Here is a 25,296-nt window from a genome sequence, read left to right as displayed (position 1 = left end):
AAATAAGAGGTTATAGTCACTGAGAGCCTAAAAAGAGTGTAGGAGGTGAAAAAGAAAAAAAAATGACCTGGAAATTATACTTGTCTATTTCTTTTTTTTTTTTGGACAGAACTGAATACATTTTCCAGGCTCTTGAGTTTAATTAAATTCAAAGGAACATCTCAAAGGCAAGTGAAAAAAAAAGAACAGGCAAGACATTGAGGTGGCTGGAATAAGAAACTGTGTAGAATGTTATGGAAAGACAAAACCAAAAGCAAGGAAAGGAAAGATGATGGGAGAAGAGAGGTGGGGGAGGGGAGGCAGGAGGTGCAGTGAGGAGGGGAGAGGTTGGGGAGGGGAGAGGTTGGGGAGCAGAGGGCAGAGAAGGGAGGGAAATATGAATTTGCCAAACCCGACCAGACGAAACGAACTTGTTTTCTGCCAGCAATACTCACAGCTCTCTTTTAGGCACTGTTACTTCCCTTAATTTCTAGATAGGTCACAGAAGCTAGATTATCTGTCTCATCTAAGGACACAGTAGCAAATGGCAGAATCAAGACCAAACCATTGCTGATTCCAAAGCCCATATTCTTTCTAATCTACCCCACTACCTTGGCTTACCATTTATGCATTTCATTTTTTAGTGCTGGAGAAAGGGGTTAAAAACAGCTTTATTTCTATTTCTCCCTATAAGAGCAAAGTCAATACATACATTGGTGCAATAATAATAACAACTCACAGGGGTTGTGCTCCTCCTTTGTGCCAGGTCTGGGCCACATGCCTTGGAGGAGTTATCTCATTTCGTCTTTACAGCTCCATAGAGTAGGTACAAGCATTTGGGATCTCCTTTTACATGTGAGGACACTGAGCCCCTCCCAGGTTATGTATACATGCTCGAGGCCACGCAGTTAGAGAGGGGAGCTGGGCTCAGAAGCCAGCAGAGTGACTCCCCCACCTGCCTCAGTCATTGTCCCATCCAGGCAGTTGTTACTGGGAAGTCATTAGAAGAACACTCTGAGAGTTTCTGACAGCAATTTTACTAAGAGATATTGATTTGTTAACTATTTTAACTTGCTCTTTGGTTTCTCTTTTTACTTACTCTTGTCCTCAACCATCGTATCTGTGAAACCATTGTTTTAATGTGCTAGTTTCAGATTTTCTAATATACATGAAACTAAACACACATTAAAATAAATGAAAAAGTGATAAAATAAAATTTAGAAAATCACCTGTATACCACCTACCAGTAACTTTTATGCTCTGCCAGTGGTAAGAATATTTTCCTCCATCACTGCTCAGAAATATCAGTTATTAATGAGGTAGAAAAAGGTCAGATCATACCCAACACTTCTGAATGGGGAAGAAAGAGGCAGGACCCAGACTCAAGGATTCGACTCCAGACCTTTCCCTCTGCACCACCAGCCTCCCTCCTGTACCTCCTCTATGTTCCCTGGAATCCCGAGGATGCAGCTGGGGGCTTCAGAAAGCTTTAAGGTACAGCTGATCCTGTCTTTATTTTAAATGTTTGTATTTTGTTCATCATGGATGTTTTTGCATTAATCTTGATTCTTTAACAAATACTGCATAAATTATTATGTGTTTTGATTACTGAGTTTATTTAAATGTTTTAATATATAATACATTTAATATGTTGTCTTTATACTAACATAGTCAAAAACATACTTTTTAATATTTTTTTAACAGAGAAGGGGGGCCCACAAAGATCACAACATGGCCCTTATGAAGCTGATTACTTCCTACCTCTGACACATCCCCACTTCTCCCTCAGGACCTGGGACCTCATGAGAGACCAAAACTATCAAGCAGTGTGCCCCACAGTGGCTCAGAGCCACTTGGCCTTTCAACTGCAAAATACGAATGCGTTTTAAAAGCTTTACCTTGGTACGTACTGTTTCTGAGAAACTCCATAATATGTAATTTTAAATTTCCATTCACTTACTGACGCTTATAACCCTTCCTGCAATGTCCTCAGCTTCTCTCTCTGGGGCACTTTAGTCTCCAACCTTTTATCCATGATAAATTATCCATTTAATCAAACTATCTAGCTTAAGCATTTTTGGTTACTGCTTTATTTTTTTTAAATGGGGAGGTGGGCATCCAACAAACCAGATGTGACTGTCTCCAGTTTCGTTTCTTAATGTACAAGTTGCAGATTCCTTATAGATCCTCTGGGGTAAATCACAAACAAGAATTAACACATCACCAGCCTAACCTCCTCTTCTCAGCATGTCTGTTTCAAATTAAAGTGAACGACAGACTCAAATATCAAAGGCATATTGCCCCTAAATTAGCCAATCAGCTCCAAATACAGCTGGAAACAAGAGCAGGGGATAATGTTTTTCAATCAGCGGACAACCCTTTGAAAGTTTAATTATAAATGGTAGCCGTTTATTTCAAGCTAAATGAAATTTGCTACTTCTATGTAGGCAATACACACTGTATGTCATCCCAGCCCAGTCTCTTAACTCTTACTGCCTACAACAGGGGGAGCAAAAATTATGTAGATCCCCATTCTCTGACTTCTATTATTGCAGTATTCTTTGAAGGGAATGGAAAATGCTTGCTATACAATTGTTAGAAGAAATCAATTTTCTGAACAGCTTTTTTTTTTTTTTTAACAAAGAAATCGGTCTGGGTTAAACTGACAAGGCAGATTAAAAATTTATTTATTTTTATTTTTGGCTGTGTTGGGTCTTCGTTTCTGTGCAAGGACTTTCTCTAGTTGTGGCAAGTGGGGGCCACTCTTCATCATGGTGCGCGGGCCTCTCACTGTCGTGGCCTCTCTTGTTGCGGAGCACAGGCTCCAGACGCGCAGGCTCAGTAGTTGTGGCTCACGGGCCCAGTTGCTCCGTGGCATGTGGGATCTTCCCAGACCAGGGCTCGAACCCGTGCCCCCTGCATCGGCAGGCAGATTCTCAACCACTGCGCCACCAGGGAAGCCCGACAAGGCAGATTAGAATCAGTGTCCTTGGAATTGGCAATCCCATTATCCATCAATGAGGACTGTTTTCCAGTTCAGGAGAAGGAAGGGATGGTCAGTTTGAGATTGGTCTCAGGTGTCAGGTCTGGAGAGAAACGAGGTTGTTATCTGTTCCTGTCAAGGAGACGATGACCTCCATCTCAGGGGTTCGCGTTCTGGAGATAATTGCAATGAATCATTTGCAAGGCAAGCCTTCAGAACCTTCTGCATGGGCACAGTGCAATCTTCCTCACCCATATGACCCCCACAGCCCCAAATTACATGTCACTTCTCCTCAGGTAGGAAGATCCAGTGGACAGGTATGGATTTGTCTGCCCAGAGCATCACCACCCTTAGGAAACTCCTCCCCCACTTCATACAAGTGCTCCTCTCCTTAGCCCTGCAGGATGAAGTGTGATAATTGGCTAGCCTGAGTCAAGAGCCATCCCTCAGGTGAATCTAAGTGAGATTCAAAGTGTGACATGCCCATTGATTTGCAGGATTCCCGTGTTCCTTGGAATCAAGCCCAGAAATGGAAATCTGGTATAGAGCTAGTGAGGCAATGAAGCCCAGACTTTGAAAATGGACAGACCTGCCATGTAAGTAGCTGAGTGACCTCATGCAAACTGCTTAAACACTCTGAGCCTCCATAGTCCTATATGTAAAATGGGGACAATATCTGTCCTACAAAGTTTTTGTAAGGATTATAGTTATTGCTTGCAAAGTTCTGGAACTACTGTAGCTACTAAAAAAATAATAAACATATGTAGTCATATACCAAATTATCAAACCTCGCCAGCCAGTGATGATAAAATGGGGTCATATTTGTGTTTAACTCCCAAATGACCATGATCCTGACTCCAGGTGGTGCACCCCCAGGTACCAGTTCTGCCCCTCCAAAACACCCTGAAATACCTCCCAAGTACTTCATCCTGAAGTACTGTCTCCCATGTGTTCACAGAATGGTCTGAGACCATCTCCAGGAAGGATCCTCTGTCAGATAGCATCCACCATGTTTTCCTGTCTTTATTGTCACTGAAGAGTGTGCTCCTTATTATTAAATCACCAGGGTCCAAGCCGGAGATGCTGTCCCTGATGTCCCCTTGTCATTGCTCCCTGCGGTGATCCAGTGGTGCTGGGTTCTGGTGGCAGTGAGGAGAAAGGTCTCTCCTCAGCTACCTGGGCCTCCAGTTCATTCCTTATTTCCCAAAACAATTCAGCAAACTTCAAAGAATCAGCAGCATTCAGAAATGATCCCATTGCCATTAATCCACACCCTCCAGAAGACAGTCTACCAAATGTGAATTAACAGTTCCCACGATAGAGACAGAAACCTTTTTGGAACTGATGGCTGCTTCTCTCCACACCCACCAACACCCCTACTCCATCCCAACAATTTCAGAGACCCGAGGGCTCAGTCTCAGCCAGGTCACACATGGAATCTGAGTCAACTCTTTATTAATCAGAACAAACCCTGATAAGCTGGGACAACGTGAGAGAGTAGCATTGATATATATACACTACCAAATGTAAAATAGATAGCTAGTGGGAAGCAGCCACATAGCACAGGGAGATCAGCTTGGTGCTTTGTGACCACCTAGAGGGGTGGGATGGGGAGGATGGGAGGGAGGGAGGCACAAGAGGGAAGGAATATGGAGATATATGTATAACTGATTCACTTTGTTATACAGCAGAAACTAACACAACATTGTAAAGCAATTATACTCCAATAAAGATGTAAAAAAAAAAAAAAAAAAACCCTGAGTGTAGACCCCACCCACAGCCAGTGAGTGACCACATGTATGGAGGACAGAGGACAGATAACATATGGATTTGCAGAGGTCAGGGGGCTCCAAGAAAGGATGTGAATATGATTCGTTGGAGAGTATATAAATCAGTTTCTCCTCCCTCTCACTTTCTTACATATGCCCTGTGATATATATGGTTTTCTAACAATAAAGACAAACTATGATGGTAACAAGGTCAAGGTACAGCATTATTATAAGTTATATTTCAGTTTAGCTTTATAAGATTATATAGATATTGGGTCAATAAATAATTTGTGTGTATTGAATCATTATCTATATGTTATATATTACTATGGTGTACACTAATATATATTATATATATTAGTATGTTATATATATAAGTTCCTTTTTGTAATTAAATATAAAACTTTAGACAAATTTAACTAATTAAGCCTTTATTAATGGAGTGGGGTCAAAGGTAGGTGCTTTGGGGAACCTATTTAATTTTTATAAACAAAACACTGATTATAAATAGTAACATATGAATATATCAAGACTCTTGTATTGATCTTCCTAGGCCTTCAGAGCTAACTTTTACTTGCATGTACCCCAAATGTCATGCTGTGATTGAGAAAATCTGCCCACCAGATTTTACAGCCAATTGTTTTCGTGTCAGAGGTGCTGTGTGATCGTATATGAAAAGGCAGGAAACTCAGGGATTCCAGTGACCCATAAGTGGCCCATTGCCTAGGAGCAAGATTTCAATAAAAACCCTGCATGAAATGAGTCTCACACTTATAACAAAATGAGTCTGAAACAATCAAAAAGTGGTATGAGGTCCATGACTCTATGACAAGGCTAAGTCCAGGAGGCAGGCAGAGTAGGACCACAAGGAAGATTCAACACGGTTTTTGCAGCCAACTTTTTCTGGTCACAAATGGCTATTCTGTATAAATGTTCCTGAAAGTTCTCCTTTCTAATGGTGGGTCTTAGATAGCAATATTTCACCAAACCACAATTTTTAATGGATCATTACTGTTTTTACATTTTGTCTTAATGTTACTTGTCTTTCATTTCCTTAGTTGGTTAAACTACTATTTCTTCTCTGTTTCTTGCATTTCATCTCTACTGAGAATGGTATGACTTCTTCATCCTTTCAAATTGATGAAATTAGATTGGGTCTGTTTCCTTAATTCCCTTAATTTAAATGGGTAAGACTGAGTCATAATGGATGAGTGGTCTCTTCCAGACTGCCCTCCAGTGTAAATGACTAAGGGAATAAGGCTCTGAGAACTGAGTCATGAGGTCTAACCAGGCTTCCTGGGCAGGGGAGGGAGGGTGAAAGGGCCTGTGTAACTCTTTCCTGAAAAGCATAGTGGGGGAGATACAGCAGATCTGGGTGAAACCAGATGTCTTAACCAACCAGTTCTGTTCAGGTAAATTATTTAGTAAAACAAAGCCAAATACAATTTTAGTTAAATTCTATTTGATGAGATATGGCTGTTGTTGCATTGGTTGTTGTTTTTAAATTTTTATTTTGAAATAATTGTAGACTCACATGCATCAATAGTTGCAAGAAGGGCTTCCCTGGTGGCGCAGTGGTTGAGAGTCCGCCTGCCGATGCAGGGGACATGGGTTCGCGCCCCGGTCTGGGAAGATCCCACATGCCGCGGAGCGGCTGGGCCTGTGAGCCATGGCCGCTGAGCCTGCACGTCCGGAGCCTGTGCTCCGCAATGGGAGAGGCCACAACAGTGAGAGGCCCACGTACCGCAAAAAAGAAAAAGAAAAAAAAAAATAGTTGCAAGAAGTAATACAAAGAGATTCCATCTACCCTTTGCCCAGTCTCCTCCAGGGGTAACATCCTGCACAACTGCAGTGCAAGATGACAACGAGGGTGTTGACAATGATACAGCTGAGAAGTAGAACATCTACATCATTGCAAGAATCACTCCTGTGACCTTCTCTAGTCACACCCATGCTTTTGCCATCCCCTACGCCTTTCTTAATCTCTGGCAACTGTTAATCTTTTCTCCATTTCTATAACTTTCTCGTTTTAAGAATTTTATATAAATGAAATCACATAATATATAACCCTTTGAAACTATTTCCATTCAGCATAATTCTCTGGAAATTCATTCAAGTTGTAGCATGTACCAAGAGTTCATTCAGGATTCCTCAATATGGAGATTCCACCATTTGTTTAATCCATTGGGACATCTGGATCTTGATATGCTTTTAAATATTGTACAAATTGCTTGATACTAATAAGCAGTTGTGAGAACACTTACTGGAATCCAGGAGTTGTTTTAAATAATTTATACCAATTTTCGTACTTTACTCTTGCAACAGATTTGATTAAGCAGATGTAATGCATGATTAAACTATAAGGGAAGATTAAAGAGAAGATATCTTCTCCTATGGATGTAGATGAATCTAAAGGGAACTATAGTATAATTCAAAATTAATGAAATTCTTCAGTTTCAGTTCCCTGTAGGGGTGATATAAAATGGGAATTGAGAGAGACTAAAGTAGATGACACGGGACTAGTCACTTGTAAAAGGAAAATATATAAATATCACTTCAAGAATTGTTTTAAAAAATTAAGTATGAGGCTTAAAAAGTTTGGAGCAAAATAAAATTGAATAACTAAAAAAAACTGTCTAATGAAAACTGGGAAAAAATCTTGAAAGTAAAAATAAAGAATGTTAAATAAAAAATTATAGTGTTAAACAGCAAAAATTTCTTAATGTATTCAACATTACACTAAGTAAAAGTAGAATAAATTAAACACGCTGATTAAAAGACAGAATCTCTCAGATTGAATTAAAATGAAAACAGAAATAAGACCAAACTCTACAATATTTTAAAAAGATATACTTCAGATAACAGGATGGAGAATCGAGGAAAATAAAGGATAGAAAAAAATGTATCACACAAATAAGAGTCAAAAGGAAATTTAATATATGTAAGATTTACTTAAATTTTAATTTTCTTTAATTTAAAAAATTTTATTGAAATATAGTTGATTTAAAATGTTGTGTTAGTTTCAGCTGTACAGCAAAGTGATTCAGTTATACACACACATATAATATATATTATATATATAATCTTTTTTTACATTCTCTTCCATTATACATTATTAAAAGATATTGTAACAGTATAGTTCCCTGTGCTATACAGTAGGTCCCTGTTGGTTATCTGTTTTATATATAGTAGTGTATATATTTTAATCCCCAACTCCTAATTTACCCTTCCCCCCTTCCCCTTTGGTATCCATAAGTTTGTTTTCTATGTCTGTGAGTCTATTTCTGTTTTGTAAATAAGTTCATTTGTGTCATTTTTTTAGATATCACGTATAAGCAATATCATATGATATTTGTCTTTCTCTGTCTGGCTTCACTTATTATGATAATCTCTAGATCCATCCATCCATGTTGCTGCAAATGGCATTATTTCATTCTTTTTTATGGGTGAGTAATATTCCACTATATAAATATAATATAAATATTTTATATATATAAATATTATATATATATATATATATATATATATATATATATATATATATATATATGTAACACCTTCTTAATCCATTCATCTGCCAATGGACACTTAGGTTGCTTCCAGCTCTTGGCTATCGTAAATCGTGCTACTATGAACATTGGGGTGCATGTATCCTTTCGAATTATGTTTTTCTCCAGATATATGCCCAGGAGTGGGATTGCTGGATCATATGGTAGCTCTATTTTTAGTTTTTTAAGGAACCTCCATACTGTTCTACATAGCGCTTTTACCAATTTACATTCCCACCAACAGTTTAGGAGGGTTCCTTTTTCTCCACACCCTCTCCAGCATTTGTTATTTGTAGACTTTTTGATGTTGGCCATTCTGACTGGTGTGAGGTGATACCTCGTTGTAGTTTTGATTTGCATTTCTCTAATAATTAGTGATGTTGAACATCTTTTCATGAGCCTTTTGGCCAGCTGTATGTCTTCTTTGGAGAAAGGTCCATTTAGATCTTCTGCCCACTTTTTGCTTGTTTTCTTGATATTGAGCTGTATGAGCTGTTTATATATTTTGGAGATTAATCCCTTGTCAATTGCATCATTTGCAAATATTCTCTCCCATTTTGTAGGTTGTCTTTTTGTTTTGTTTATGGTTTCTTTTGCTGAGTGAAAGCTTTTAAATTTAATTAGGTCCCATTATGATAAAAACTCTCTCAATAGTGGGCATAGAGGGAACCTACTTCAGCATAAAAATATATGACAAACCCACAGTGAACATCATACTCAGTGGTAAAAAGCTGAAAGCATTTTCTTTAAGATCAGGAAAAGACAAGGATGTCCACTCTCACCACTTCTATTCAACATAGTTTTGGAAGTCCTAGCCATAGAAATCAGAGAAGAAAAAGAAATAAAAGGAATCCAAATTGGAAAATAAGAAGTAAAACTGTCACTGTCACAGACATAGAGAATGGACTTGAGGACATGTAGAGGGGGAAGGGTAAGCTGGGACGAAGTGAGAGAGTGGCATGGGGCTTCCCTGGTGGTGCAGTGGTTGAGCGTCCGCCTGCTAATGCAGGGGACACGGGTTCGTGCCCCGGTCCGGGAAGATCCCACATGCCGCAGAGCGGCTGGGCCTGTGAGCCATGGCTGCTGAGCCTGCGCGTCCGGAGCCTGTGCTCCACAACGGGAGAGGCCACAACAGTGAGAGGCCCGCATACCGCAAAAAAAAAAAAAAAAAAAAAAAGAGAGTGGCATGGATTTCTATATACTACCAAATGTAAAATAGCTAGCTAGCGGGAAGCAGCAGCATAGCACGGGGAAATCAGCTCAGTGCTTTGTGACCACCTAGAATGGTGGGATAGGAAGGGTGGGAGGGAGATGCAAGAGGGAGGAGATATGGGGATATATGTATATGTATAGCTGGTTCACTTTGTTATAAAGTACGAACTAACACACGATTGTAAAGCAATTATACTCCAATAAAGATGTTTAAAAAAAAAAAAACTGTCACTGTTTGCAGATGACATGAGACTATGCATAGAAAATCCTAAAGATTCCACCAGAAAACTACTAGAGCTCATCAATGAATTCAGTAAAGTTGCAGGATGCAAAATTAATACACAGAAATCTGTTGCATTTCTATATACTAACAATGCAAGTTCAGAAAGAGAAATGAAGGAAACAACCCCATTTACCATTGCATCAAAAAGAATAAAATACCTGGGAATAAATCTACCTAAGGAGGCAAAAGACCTGTACTCAGAAAACTATAAGACACTGATGAAAGAAATCGAAGATAACACAAATGGAAAGATATAGCATGTTCTTGGATTGGAAGAATCAATATTGTCAAAATTACTATACTACCCAAGGCAATCTACAGATTCAATGTGATTCCCATCAAATTATCAATGGCATTTTTCACAGAAATAGAACAAAAAAATTTTTAATTTGTATGGAAACAAAAAAGACCCCAAATAGCCAAAGCAATGTTGAGAAACAAAAACAGAGCTGGAGGAATTTGGCTCCCTGACTTAAGACTGTACAAAGCTACAGTAATCAAAACAGTATGGTACTGGCACAGAAACAGAAATACAGATCAATGGAACAGGGTAAAAAGCCCAGAAATAAACCCATGCACCAACAGTCAATTAATCTATGACAAAGGAGGCAAGAACATACAATGGAGAAAATACAGTCTGTTCAATAAATGGTGCTGGGAAAACTGAACAGCTACATGTTAAAAAATGAATTTAGAACATTCTTTAACACCATACACAAAAATAAACTCAAAATGGGTTAAAGACCTAAATGTAAGACCAGATACTATAAAATTCTTAGCAGAAAACATAGGCAGAACACTCTTTGACATAAATCACAGCAATATCTTTTTGCATCTGTCTCCTAGAGTAATGGAAATAATATATGTAAGATTTTTTAAATCATAAAGAACAGAAAGAGATGTTGCATTTATATATAGATACAGATATATATCCAGAAGCAATGATAATAATAAGAGCAAAATACATAAAGCAACAGATGACAGAAATGGGAGAAAGAGAGAGGTAAAAAGCTATTGGAGATTTAAAATCACTGCTCTCAGAAGCTGATGTACCTAATCCAATAAAAACAGACTAGAATATAGAAGACATTAATAAAATAATTAAGAAGTTATGCATATAACTTTATATTAAAATTTGCATACAGACTAAGACTACACACTTTTTTTTCTAGAATAGATTGGTCATTAAAAGAAATCATATAGTAGAGACAATAAGAAAATATCAATATATTTCTAAGTCTCAAACAGAAAATGTTCTCTAACTTCAATGTAATAAAATTTAAAATTAGTAAAACTGAGTTAGATAAAAATCAATTTATTTATAAAGTAAGAAAAAATGAAACAAAAAAATTTACTGTCAGGTAGAACTCGGTGAAACTAGAAAACAAAAGGGGAAATTCTACAGCTTAAAGACGATGAAAGTAGTACATGTCAACATTTGCTTGATGTTGCTAATGCAGTTCCTAGAGTGCAGTTTATAGCTATGAATACATTCTAAAAAATTTTGAAAAATAAATAAGCTAAATGATCATCTAAAGATGAGAGGAAAGAGACAACAGAGCAGATCCAAAGAAACAAGAAAGATGGCAATATAAATGACAGCTGCAGAAGGTTTTACAGATGAGGAAAGGAGTACACAATTCCTAACTTATATACATTGTCTTAGAAAGTTGAAAATGGGGGCAAGTCTGGGCAGCTCATTTCATGAGGCAAGTGTAATTTTAATAGCTAAACCAGATGAAAAGAGTTCAAGACAAAAAAAGTACTATAATTTGAGTTCTGAAGTTAGTTTTAAAAATATTAAATAAAATATTACCTATTTATTTCCAAAAGTATATTAAAATGATTCAAGGATGGCCCAACATAGGAAAAACTAGCAATATAATTCACCTTAAAAAATAGAATAAAAGACTGGAGGGTCACAATAGAAATAGAGAAAAGCAGATGATAAAGATCAATATCCACTTCTGAAAGAAAAAAAAATCTTAGAAAAGTAGAAATAATCTGATAAAGTTTATCATCCAAAATTCATTGAAAACATCATTTTCATAAAGAAATTTTATAAGCATTTTTTTGAGGTCAGGAACAAGACAAACCTTACCACTGTAACAACTGCTATTCCAAATATTTGGAAAAGCAATAAGATCACAAAAATAATTTCCTTTGTATTGGAAAGGACAAGACAAAATATTCATTACATAGAAATCCACGAGAATCAGGAGAAAACCATTAGAATTTGTAAGAGAGTTCAGCAAGTTTTCCAGAAACAAGGTTAAGTTATAAAAACCAGTAGTAGGCACCTACTAAAGCAAGTTCCTATTAGAACGTATGATAAGAAAATTTACAATAGCAACTAAAACTATGAATTATCTATTAGCTGATTTTAAAAAGATTGCACAGAATATTTGTGGAAAATTTTTAAATTTTATTCTAGGACATGAATAATGACCTGCATAAATATTCTGCCTAAGGTTTGGGTCAATTAAACACTGAAATGATATCAATCAATATACCCTGAATTCATTGAAAATAAATGCAGTTCCAAGAAAAAATTCAAGCATGAACTTCTTTTTTGGAAAATGTTTTCTAAAATATATGTGGATGAATAAAAGTTCATGAATGGCAAAGAGTATTTTGAAATAGAAGAGTAGGGAGATCCTTCTTGCCAGGTATTGACATATTAAAAAGCAGTAGTAATTAAGACAGTACAGCAATAACATAGGAGCAGGACAGTAGACCAAGGGAGCAGATTAGAGCACCCCCATCGACTCCTGGTGCCTCTGGGACCTGGCATGTTACAGAGAAGGCACCACAAAATAGTGGGAGAAAAGACTGATTATTTGGTAAATAGCATGGGAAAAATAGCCTCACTCTATGGAAAGTTTAAATTAATTCATTACCTCATACCAAATAAACTCTATATGGAGTAAGAACTAAACTGAAAGTTAAAAGTATAGAATTAATGAAGGAAATGTAGACAAAATCTTTACGACCTTGGGATACGAGAAGCTTCTTAATCCAGACTCCAACACATAAACCCCAAAGAGATAAATTGATGGCTCTGGTATCAAAATGAAAGATTTCCCCTCAAAATTACACCATAGACAAAGTTATCAGCAGGATTCAGGCTTACTCTTGACACTGCAATGTAATCAGTTTACCAATGAGACTGTTAATTGAGCAGTTACTATGTATCAGGCACTGTTCTGAGTACTTTATATATGTTGAATCATTCACTCTTCTTGAGTACTATTGTTAACCCCATTTTAGGGATGAGGACAATGGGTTAATAAACTTGTCGAAAGTCACGTAGCTGGTGAAGGGTAGAGCTGGGATTCAAACCCTGATAACCTGGCCAAATCCAGAATCTGTTCCCAGAATTGTGGTTACACAGCTGTTCAGCATTTTCCATGCTGATGCCAAGGGGAGCAAGAGAGGGAAGAGAAGAGCCAAGGATGTCAAGTACTGCAAGGATGATGAGGAGAGATCACTGAATGTGTCACTCCAGAGACTTCTGCAAGTACTATTTCAGGTGGAGCTGTGCTGGCTTGTGGAGAAGTGACCAACAAGCAAGACAGCTCAATCCTTTAAACTACAACTCTAGAAAGTTTGAGAAGGACTCATCCTTTCTCTTAATTCTAGGCACATTCGTGTTTTGCATTTTAAGAATATATTTTTTAAAATTCTTTGGAGAATGCTGCCAATTATGAAAAACATGACAGCTATAAACCTCCATGATTCTTACTCTCCAGAACAGACTCTCCACAAATTCAGGGTGTCTGGCAAATTATAGCCAAAGAGTCTGATCAAACTGGTTTTCAAACCAGCATCTCCAACTAATATTTTCCACAACACGCAATCCCATTCTTGTTTGCAGTAAAACATTGGAATGAAACCATACTCTGTTTGTTCTCCAGCTCACATTATGACTTGCTGTAAAATGAATTAATATTCATAAATCTTTTTTACTGCACTAATCTCAATGTTTTAAAGTGGTGATTACCACCTGACATGGGGCAGGCCAACAACTAAAGGAATCTTCAAACAGCATAAGATCCTATTCCCACATGGGTGTTTGAAGAGGAAAGCAAAGGAAAAGGTTCACATGTTGAATTTGGGCATAAACACGAACATTCTGAGAAGATTTTCCATAAGGACTCCAGATACTTTGGGATAAAAATGTCCTGAACATTTTTTCTGTAGAGTGTCTGGGAACATGAGCAAGAGTGTTGGGCATGGGTTATGTAACATGGAATATACCACATGGACAACCTTTTTGAAATTTTCCAGATGAGACCTATAGTTTGAAAAGCTTAGAAACATCTTCTGTGATATTCACGTTTTCTGTAATTAAAGTTTCTTCAGGCTCTGACAACTGAGCAGTGGATTAACGTTGACTATCCATATCCAAAGCTACTGAGAAAGCCTACAGGCTTTATAAGGCTACCTAAGGAGAAGTAGGCCTCCGAGCTGCCCAACAGGAAACTCGGAACACATTGGAAACCAAGAATGACACGGCACATACATCTGAACAGAGAAACTGGGAAGAGAAGTAGTAGATGCTTTGGGTATGATTTTAATTAGAACAATAAGGAAGCAGGATGGTTTATACTGTTGAGAATCTTTATTCTTAGTTTGGGACCTAAGTTTTCAAGAGTAGAGAAGGAACGAGGAGAGACTCATTCATTCAATAAATAGTTATTGAATTTCTACCATGCCAGAAAGCACCATGCAAGGCCCTGGGGATTTGGTGGTGAGCAAAAGCAGAGCTTAAAATGTAGTAGGCAAGATGGCCAAGTAATGAGATGAAGGAGAGTATAATTATAAGCTGAGATCAATGATTTTAAGAAAAGTAATAGAGCTCCAAGATAGTAACAAAAGAGGTTAACCAGGTCTTGAGAGTCACAGAGATGCTGAAGAATTTGAAAGCGTTCACTACCTGAAGGGAAGCAGTACCTGAGCTCTCTGCCAGAGAGACCCAAGAAGGGCCACTCTCCCTAGCAGTGTCAGGGGAAAAGTTGTGGTGGGAGAAGCTGGGGAGCAGGGAGAGTGGTAGCCGCCCCCTACCCCTTCCCTGAGCACATTCTCCCAAGGGATGCCTTGTCAACAATATTTTTTAAATACTCCATTGCCAGGAGCATTAAGATTGTGGAAGAACTTTGGAGGGAGCAATGTAGAGCAAGTCCAGGCTCTCAGCTACAGAGATGGTAGTCAAAGGTGTCTTGCAGTCATGCTAATCCCTCAGGTCCCACTGTGGGCCAGGCTGCACCACAGGTTTGCTCCTCCACGGGGGTAGGTCCTACCTAGCTCAGACTCTTTTCAGAACTCCAGTGTGTAGCTTTACCAAGTTGTCTTTCCTGAGCTGCAGACCCCCAGAGCCATCTGCCTAACGACAGTTTTATTTGCCTGTCTCTCATATATTTCAAGTAACAAGGGCCCCGAACTGTTCGTCTCTTTCAGTACTAAACCTGCTCCTCCTCTGATTTTCCATCCTAGTGAATGTCACCACCATCTCCTCATTTGCTCAAGTGGAAAACATGGCAGCCGGGGCATCGTCCTCAATGCTTCCTGTCTGTTTCACTTCTTCCTATCCAACCCATCAGTGAATAACTTTGAAGTCTACCCACTTGACCCTCTTCCTCCCACCTCTGCCTGTGTTGAGACCACATCACCTCTTCCCTGAAAGACTCCAACTACCTCCAGCTCCAGCCTGGTCCCCCTGCTGCGCTTCTTGCCCAGCCCCAGCCCCCCACCTCCAGCTCAGTTTTTACCAGAGCCCTAGAGAGAATCTAGTGTGTGAAACTTAAGAGAGAGAGAGAAAGCATGACTGCTTCCATCCTTGGGGCATCTCAAGGCAGCCGTCCTGATGCCCTGGGGGACTGGGAAATCCTTGAACTTCTGTTGACAGATGGCAGGAGGCCCATGGCAGAAGGCTGGTACTTCAGAGGAGAGGCCATTACTGTGTGAACTTTAGGGAAGATGAATTCCAGGAAGGAAAGGCCTGAGGGAAACTGGTGCTTCACGTGCTCTAAAGCATGGCTTTTCTGTTATTCCAGAAGGCTTTTCTTTAAAAAACAAAAGTATAATAACCCTAACACCACCACCATTAGTATGCTATGGCTGACATGGTCAGTGTCTGCCGTATTTCCTTGGATCCCATTATCATTTCCTTCCTTTATTCCGTTTTTGCACCAGTGTGCCTCCCAAAGCCTGTGCCCACGTCTCTTTCTCGGTGCTGCCCTTAGCCTTCTGGAGTCCTCGTGTTTGATCACATGCAGTAAGATGCCGCCTCCCTCTGAGGTGTGTCCACATTGTCTCCAAAGCTCCTTAGGGATTTAGTCAGTATTACCCTTGATGTAACTGCTTGATATCCTTGCTTAGCTTCCTTCCCCTCCCTCTCCCACTTTCCTCTGGTTTTTCCTGGGATGGCCTCCCAATAATCACTTTCCCATGAATCCTGGTCTCAGGTTCTGCTTCTGGAGAACCCAGCTCTCTGAACCAGGCACAGGCTAAGTACTTTCTGTGCATTCTTTCTTCGAATCTTCAAAAAAAACCCATGAGGTAAGGACTATCCATAGCCCCATTTTACTGATGGCTAAACACAGGATCAGGGACATTTGGTTTCTGTCACACAGCCAGTGCTGGGAGAGCCAGGCCTGACCCAACCCATGTCTGATCCAACTTTTGACCATTTTGCTACACCATGAAGTCACCCACTCCCCTCCACCTTCCTCCACAGAAAGCAGAGTCTGAGAAAGGGGGCTCATTCTGGAGAGTGGTCCCAGGGAACAGGTGGGAAGAGCGGGAAGTACAGCAGGACAGGGGAAAAACAAATATGAGGTGTGTTCCGGCTGCCTCCGTGGTGGGCTTGATCCCATCCAGCCAGACCCTTGGAGTTGCCTGTGGATCACACCTCAGGATTGCCCACCTGAAGGATGGAAGGGGGAGTGTTTCTCCACCAGCTCTGTCCCCTGCTGGTCAAGGATCCCCAAAGGTTTTCAGTCTCTCCCACTACCACCCCTACCTTGTCAGGGGAGTCCCCGGGCAGAATGTGGGAGAAGCACTGTCAGGTACACCCGGGTTGAGCAGCTGCCACAGCAGTGACTGGGGATGTGAGGCAGGGCACAAAGGGCTTCCAGAACACACTTCCTTCTACCATCTTGTGCAGTCCTTGCCCCTTAGTAGGAAGCCACATGTGTTGAGCATACTATGTGCCGGCCCTGGGCTAAACACTTTCCATGCCTCAGTTTATCCATACCTGGCCACACCTGACTGGGCAAGTCCTGGTATTATTCCCAGATTACATTGTGAAAACCAAGGTCCAGGATGGTGAGATGACTCGCTCCTGGTGTGTGGCGTTGTGGGGACAGGGACTCCTGCTCTTACCCAGCCCTGGGGGCTGCTCCTTGGGGCAGCCTGCCTCACAAACCATGGCAGCTTTCCACGGGCTGGACAGGCCCCAGCTCCGGGCCTGGTTCTTATTCGGGGAACCCAGCCAGAAATCCAGCCAGGACCGGATGGCGTCTTATAATTTCTCTGTATCCCCCAAGCTGCCTAGTACTAAATAAATACTTGCTGACTGATTGACTCATACTGGCCTTGCTTCCAAGTTTCCCTGGGCCCCTTCTCTAGGCAGCTGTCTCCCTCCCTGGCCTTTTGGACTCCCCCATTTTCACCAGCTCCCAAAGCCTGAATCTGAAAATGTAGGGAGTGTTGTGTTTCTAGAGATACGAGCTGATGACAGAAGGGGCTTAGCAGTGAGGGTGGGTGGCAGTGGAGCCATGAGAGGAAAAGGTCGGGATGGGATGGGAGGGGTCTTCACACTCCTTGTGCCAGAGGGGCCCCCAAAGCAACTTGAAACCAAGAAAAATGTGCACTGACCACTCTGAGGAGATATTCCTGGGACACCCCATAGTTGGGTGGATAAGGACACAGGCTCCAGCCCAGGCCTCCTGGGTTCATATCCTGGCTGCAGCTGTCACCTTACCTCTCTGTGCCTGAGGAATTTCAGCTGTATACTGTGATGATGATAATAATAATAACCACCTCAGGGTTGTTGCTTGGGTTAAAATGAGTTAATACAGTGCCTGGCTAGTGCTAAGTGCTCCATGAGTATTAACTGTCGTGGTTGCTGTTCTTATGCCACCAGGGGTTATAACCCTGCAAGCTCAGTCTGCTACTGTCCTTCTATTGATATGCAAACAAGGCTCAGGGAAGGCAAATGTTGTGCAAAAGTATGAGAGTTTAAATTCAAAAGCAGGTCAGGTTAACTCTGAAGTCCATGAGCTTCTGCTACAATCAGCATTTACACATTTCAGTTGTTTATCTGTTGGTTATTATTCCAGTATTTATGAGAACTATTTATCATTATTGCCCAGCATATTTTAAAAATATCTACCAGGAGAAAGTGCTTGAGGGGAAAAAGAATTGAGCAGTGAACAAGGGAGAAGAAGCTTAGCTTTCATAATTGAACGGAGAATTGAGCAGTGAGTAAGGGAGAAGAAGCTCAGCTTTCATAATTGAATGGAAGGACAGTCTGGCTCAAAGTGGCCTCAGTTAAACTCAGCTCAAATATCAGGTTTTCTTAAAAGCCTGGTCAGATGTTCCAGTATAGCCATTTCATAAACCTGCAGGACTTGGTACTGGTTTTTAAAATCTCATTCATAAGAGTAAAATGGTTTAAGCCTGAAGTTCTATCAACATATAATCTTTGAGTTCTAGATTTAGCTAAAGAGGTGTGTCATGTCTATGTCAAAATTAGTCTGGTTAAACCAGCTGCCCCATTGTCTATAAGGCAGTTGACCCAAGAAACAGCATCTTGACAACAAAAGGAGCATATTATGATTTGCAGTCATGAGCTGTCTGCTTGTACTTCTACCTGTAATACTGTTACTACCCCATACCTGCTCTTATTCCTACTTACTCATATTCACAGAACACTCACTATTTTCTAAGTGTGTTACTCACTTTATCTTCAAAACAATCCTATGAAGTAGGGAATATCTTCATTTTACAGATCAGGAAACCAAGGCCCAAAGAAGCATAGTAACTTCCCAATGACCACCAGTCAGTGAGGGGTGCAGTCACCCCCAAGAAATCTGACTGGACATTCTGCGCTCTCAGCCGCTATCCTGAACTCTGCTACTCATTCAGAGCAGAAAAATGGGCCTCCCTCTGGTCCCCACCGGCAAAATGCACAGGGAGAGTGTCCTAAGGGGGGCAGTGTTTATAAAACTTGAGCCAGAAAGAACAAGATTCTTAAGGGAATAATAACAGATTCAATTCTGTTCCTATCACATGCCTGTGTCTTTCATGTATGCAAGCCTGTGTGACCTTTATAAAAATCTAGCAAAATGGGAATTGTCCATGTTGATGAAAGTGGAAACTGAACCTTAACAAGGTCAAATGGCTTGGCCCAAACCACTCAGTTATGCATATGATGTAGCCAGGACTAGGTTTCTTGGCCTCTGATTTCAGGGCTAGTTCCATTCTACCAGAACTTCTTTGAGACTCTGAAGGAAACTATATGTATTTATCCCACCTGTTTGGAAATGTACGTTTCAGTATTATTCAGGTATGATGAAGCAAACAGATCAGGACACAACTGCCATTGAAAAGATAGTTTGTTACTTATAGTTCCCAAGAGGAGGGGATATGCCATACCATGCAGGGCTACATAGGGAAGCACCAGCGTCAGTCAGGAGGCAGAGGGAGTGAGGGGAAAAAGTGGGCAAGAAACTTTATTGGTGTTTCCATGGGAAGGAATGGGTGAAGCAGGGTAAGGAAGCTAAGTGGGTTTTGGATTGGCTAGTTTGAATAATCTTGGTGAACTCTGGGGCACTGGGGCTGTCTTTAGTTGTCTGATACTTGGCCCCTGGGGTGATTAGGTCAGGAGGATAGTGGCTCCAGTGTGAGAAGTGGTTGAGGTATGGGCTTCACACTGGTTGATTTGCATGTAAAGGTGCATTCCATGATGAGTTGTTTGCCATAGCTAGGAATTAGCTAACCCGTGGAGGAGCAGTCCCTTCCAGTGTCAACAAGGCCCCAAGATGTCAAAGAATCAAAATAAAAAGACATGCCTAGGGGCTTCCCTGGTGGCGCAGTGGTTGAGAGTCCGCCTGTGGATGCAGGGGACGCGGGTTCGTGCCCCGGTCCGGGAGAATCCCACATGCCACGGAGCGGCTGGGCCTGTGAGCCATGGCCGCTGAGCCTGTGCGTCCGGAGCCTGTGCTCCACAACGGGAGAGGCCACAACAGTGAGAGGCCCACATACCGCAAAAAAAAAAAAAAAAAAAAAGACATGCCTAATACACCACCCTAGAAGAGAGTAGGCATAAGGCTGTCCTTATAAGAAGAAACTGAGCAAACAGGACACAATTAGATTGAATGGGTGGATGGATGGATCGATGGATGGATGGACCAATAGATATGTAAGGTTTATTCTCCCTGACGTCCACAGCTCTAGTCTAACACGTATGGTTGTTTCAGTGGAAACTTCCCTATTTGAAGATCAAAGATAAAGCACAGTCACAAAGCGGCATTCATGCAACCTCTGGATAGATACTTCTTCCATTGCTTCAAAATGAAGACCCTGCTAAATGACGTGGAGGGAGATTGTAGGAGCATAGCTGGCCATCTGGGATTTCACATTAGCTGTTATTCCCCATAACTCTGCTGCTGAGACATCAGATCATGGCTGGTTAGAAACATGAAGTCAGTTCCCTTCCAAAATCAATAAGAAACTTCTGACTGGGCTATCTGCATTGACTCGGGAAGAAGAATAAGGATGCAAAGTTAGAAAACCAAAGCTAGAGAATAAAAATTTCTGAATGGGTGCTTTCATTGGTTTGTTGGCAAGAAACACATTCAAGGAAACCAGGTTGATTTTCAATTCCCTTTTTCATAAATTAAAAATAGCTTCTTCTGATAGTTAGACACATGGGTCCCAAATGGCCCAGGTAATTCATTAGCTCAGATGGAGAAAGCATATTCTCCATCAGTGTGTTGGACTCATCTCACTATGACACCCCAAGCTCGTAATGACACTGGACAGCTGAATTCAGAATTTAACTGTCTGCAACTGGTGCTTTTCCTTGCAGGACATTTCTCCAGAAACTCATCCCCGAGACTAGCTATTAATTGGAGAAGGTTTATTTATCCTATAGGTTTGATAATCAATCATCGGATTTCAGCACTTGTTTTGTGGGATTCCATTTCATCACTTGCTACAGTATATATTATTATTCATTATAGAAGTTTGTTAACGGTGTATTTATTTGAGTGACTCTCCCTCTAAATAAAGGGGCCTTATAAAGTTTTTTTTTAAATAAAGGTTTATTTTTACATCAGCTATTTGCTTTCCTATGCTAAACCTCAGTTGAAGGCTCTGAGCAGCATGCAAACCGAATTCCTGCATTTCAGGCCGGGCTGGGGCTGTTGGAAGGGTGATAAAAGCAGCTGCCCGGGCCCTTCAGCAGATTTGTTTTTTTCAGCCCTGTCAGTCACTTTCCCTTTGAGAAGGGAACAAGACGGCTGGTAAAGATTAGGGATGGTAATGTAAAAGTTTCTACCTACTGCATAAAATTCTTTCAAATTAATGCAAGCATTAAATTGTCAATGATTTTTCACATAAAGTAGATATTAAACTGTGCATGCCCGCTGGTGTTGGTATAAATTTTTGTCAACATTTTTGGCACACGGGGGCTGGGCCTGGGGGGTCAAGAAATGTTTTTAACCAAATTTTGTTGTTTCAGTTGCTCTTTTTACACTCGTGTGTTGTAACTCAAACGTAGAATCTTTTCCCAAAAATGAAATTTGGCAGGCCATTAGTCCGTAATGTGGTCTAATGCCTGTGGGTATTTTTTAAACATGTAAATGGCCAAGATATTTAGGTTTTTGAGGTTGAAAAATTGTGCACGCACTCTTAGCAACTTCTTTTTCAGCTGTATTTAGTATGCATATTTATTGCACATGTGTATTATGAAGCACGCCGATGAGACTGGAGATTAGTTGGGAAAATATACAAATGCCTCTTCACGGGGCGAATGTCTTACAGTGCGTGAGTTGATTTGTCTCCTCTTTTTACTAGGGAGTAAGAGGTAGCCCTGAAGCAAACCCTGCTCCCCACGGCCCAGTCCCAGAGTGAGGAGACTTCAGGCCATTCCCACTCATCCATGAGGCTAGAAGACTGAATGTGGCAGCCATCCCCAAGCCTGCTGATCGGCTCCATAGCAGAGTAATATCCAAAGGAAGAGGGTGAGCATCTGTATCTCATGGTTCTAAATCCCGTCTCCGGTCTCATTGCCCTAACCTGTACCAATGCCCTGTGGACATGAATCCTGGACTTTTCCCAACACTCAAGGATCCACACACAGAATCCAAAACAAATACTCTGAGCATAAAGAAAACATATTATAGCCTAATCCACTGTCCAGATCATTGAAAAGTAACAGTTATTACCTCATTTGAAAGTAATCTTTAACAATTAGCTTAGGAAAGTATTTCATAATTTTTTGCTAGCCTTACACAAACTAAAAATTTTTCATGTAATCAATTAAATCTGGCAGCATAGCATCAGGCACTCATTAGGCTGGGCTGCTTGAAATTCATGTACAATTTCTTCCTTATGCTGATCCGCAGGAGCTTTTAAACTTGCACTGGGATGCTGGCAACATCCCCCAAACATCTCAGACACATTGTCTCTCTGAACCTGAACTTTTTTAATGGTGGTTAAACATGTTGTCTGCTTTAGTTTCCTGTCTATCTTCATCATGAGCTAGCACCTGTTTCCAATAAATTATACTGAGCTGTATCAGCAACACCTTGGCAACAGCTGCCACCCTTAAAGGCGGAGTGCCCTTGAGGACAATACACCTGTGAACACACAGAGTGTTTATTTAGCTGAAAGCCAAAACTCTAAGTTACATAAAGCAATTATCTAAAGCCTAATGTATGCCTATTATTAACACAAAATAACCCTGTTCTTAAAAACCAATAAAAATCTATTTAAAGGATTTTTCCAAATCCCGCTGAAATTTGTACTCAACTAGAGAACTAGTCTTCACCTGGGACTTAAAATTCTAATGGTGGGCAAGGGAGATGTTTGTATGTGAGTTATAATATTCTTAGCTCACGCCTGGAATATAGGGCATGAGCATGAATGGGTGGTACAGCCAAAGCTTTCGACTGTTGAGCAAGGACATGCTTATTTAAAATAATCTTTGTTACAAGTCACTTTAAAAAAAAAAAAATTGACTGTGGTCTAGAGGTTGGAAAAAGGAGTGGATTGTTTCAGTTTATATTTAAATGTAGGAATAGTTCATCCCAGGATACCTTTCTTTATTTGTACAACCCACATTTCCCTTATGGTTCATGACCTAATAGCATCACTCTTAGATAATGAGGTTAGCAATATACTAAATAATGAAAATGGAACCAACATCAGGTAAAGAGCTTCAAACTTCCATCCTGACCCATGAAATATATTAATAATGAAAATTCCAGCCAATTATAGTATCTACTGCACAGAGTTCAGTTTCTAGAGTGTTTGACCTGAGGCCTTTCAAGAAATGGCATCACATATTACATATTCTTGAGCTATAAATAATAATAGAGAATAGCTATTGTTTCTCCCACCTTGAAGTCCCATGAAATCTGAGTGATTTTTTGCTTAGAGTTTGTAATATGTTAATCCCTGTCTGATACTTCCTGTTGACATTTAACTGACAGACCTATAGTCACTTAGGTGCGAATGTGTTTTAGCACTTCTGTTTGGCTGAATGCAAATGCTGTTGGAAGTAAGTGCTGATGAGTATTACAGCTCCCAGCTTGGTCCATGTCAGTGTCACTGATGGTTCACATGCAGTACACATGAGTGAGCGCCTGAAGCCTGAGAATTGGACATTGGAAGACAGTTTAGAAACAGCAGGTCTGTGTTTTATGACAAAGTCCACAACACACCAGGCCAGTCACGCTTTCCTTAAACTAGCCATGTGAGTAAAGATGAGTTAGGCTGCGGTAGATGGAGAAGAGGCTTAAGAACGTGGCACATCATGGCCATAATTGCTTTTTTCTCCTCTTTGCAAATTGCTGCTTCTTTCATTTATTTAGCAACTGTTTCCTGAGCACTTATTCCAGACTACAAGCTGGGGATACTAAGATGCATTAGACAGATGGTTGTTCCTTTTTGCTGGATTGCAAAGACCTCCTCTGTGTGTTTGAGACATATGTGATGAGAGACCAAGGTTCTAACTGTGATTCTGTCACCACTGGTAGAGTTGGTCTGGAACAAGCCACTGGTCCCCTTTCAGCCAGTTTCCTCCCTTGTAAAACATGAAAAACAATTCTTGGAGCATCTACATCAGAGAAGTGACATAAAACTCAAATAAACAACTAATGCAAATATATCCTGCAAATTTCAAGCTCTGAGTCCTTTTGAGGGTCCTTTGGTTCTTGAGCTTTACTAGCCCTCAAGTTATTTCTTTAGGTGACTTCTTGTGTGTTTGAAGACCCAACAGGAAACTCACAAAATGCAGCCACAGCAGCAGTTTCATTATCAAAACTCCAGCAAGCATTCCAGCCAGACTAATTCCCCACTGGATTCACTTAATGTGTAAGGAGATCTTTCAGCCAGACTTCACTGGGGGGTGGGGGTGGGAATATATATATATATATATATATATATATATATATATATATATATATATATATATATATATAGGGAGAGAGAGAGAGAGAGAAAGAGAGAAAATTGAGAAAAATATGTTTTCCTTTTCTAATCAGTATAGCATTATGCTAATTCAAGGCTCTCTCTATAAAGATATAGGACTTCCTCCTTTGATTTATTTTTATGATTAGGGGCCCTCACAAACAATTGCATGTAAATGTGAGAGCGCCCAGTTTGCATTCCAGGCCAGAAGAAACCCAGGAATGGCTTTTCAAAGGAGAGCTCATTCCTATCCCCCTGGAGAATTTATCTTTATTAAAGGTCAGCAAATGTAGAGCATGCTTTGCTAATTTACCACGTGTATGGGAAATAAGTCATGAGTACAAGTTTGTGCAGAAGATAAGATTTACTATGTTTTAGATAAACTGATTTTTGAATATTGAAAGGGTAATTCAAAAAACATTTTAAAATACTATTGGTTTCTCTGCCTGCTTGTCAGATTTCCCATTGGTGATGAAACCCTGCCAAGTATAGATTTAGTACTGGTCATGAAACCAGAACTGGGCTTGTGGTTACTTGATAATAACTGTGATAGTAAATTCATCCATTAATTTCTTTCCTGTTTCCCTACATGGGTAACATTAAACCAAGATATTATGCTATTGGATGGAGAAAATCATTTTCATTCACACACACACACACACACACACACTGCTAATTCCCAAAGCCTACAGATGTCCCTCCTATGCCATGTTGGAAGGATAATGCAAAAATTGGAAACGAGGTGCCCTGTGACCTGGGACTATCAAAGGCTATTAGACACAGTGACAGGCTCCATGGAGATGGACAAGTGTATTA

The sequence above is a fragment of the Mesoplodon bidens genome (assembly GCF_964165515.1).
Source record: "Mesoplodon bidens genome assembly, chromosome: 10".
Classification (NCBI taxonomy): domain Eukaryota; kingdom Metazoa; phylum Chordata; class Mammalia; order Artiodactyla; family Ziphiidae; genus Mesoplodon; species Mesoplodon bidens.
Note: the sequence above shows the minus strand (reverse complement) of the source record.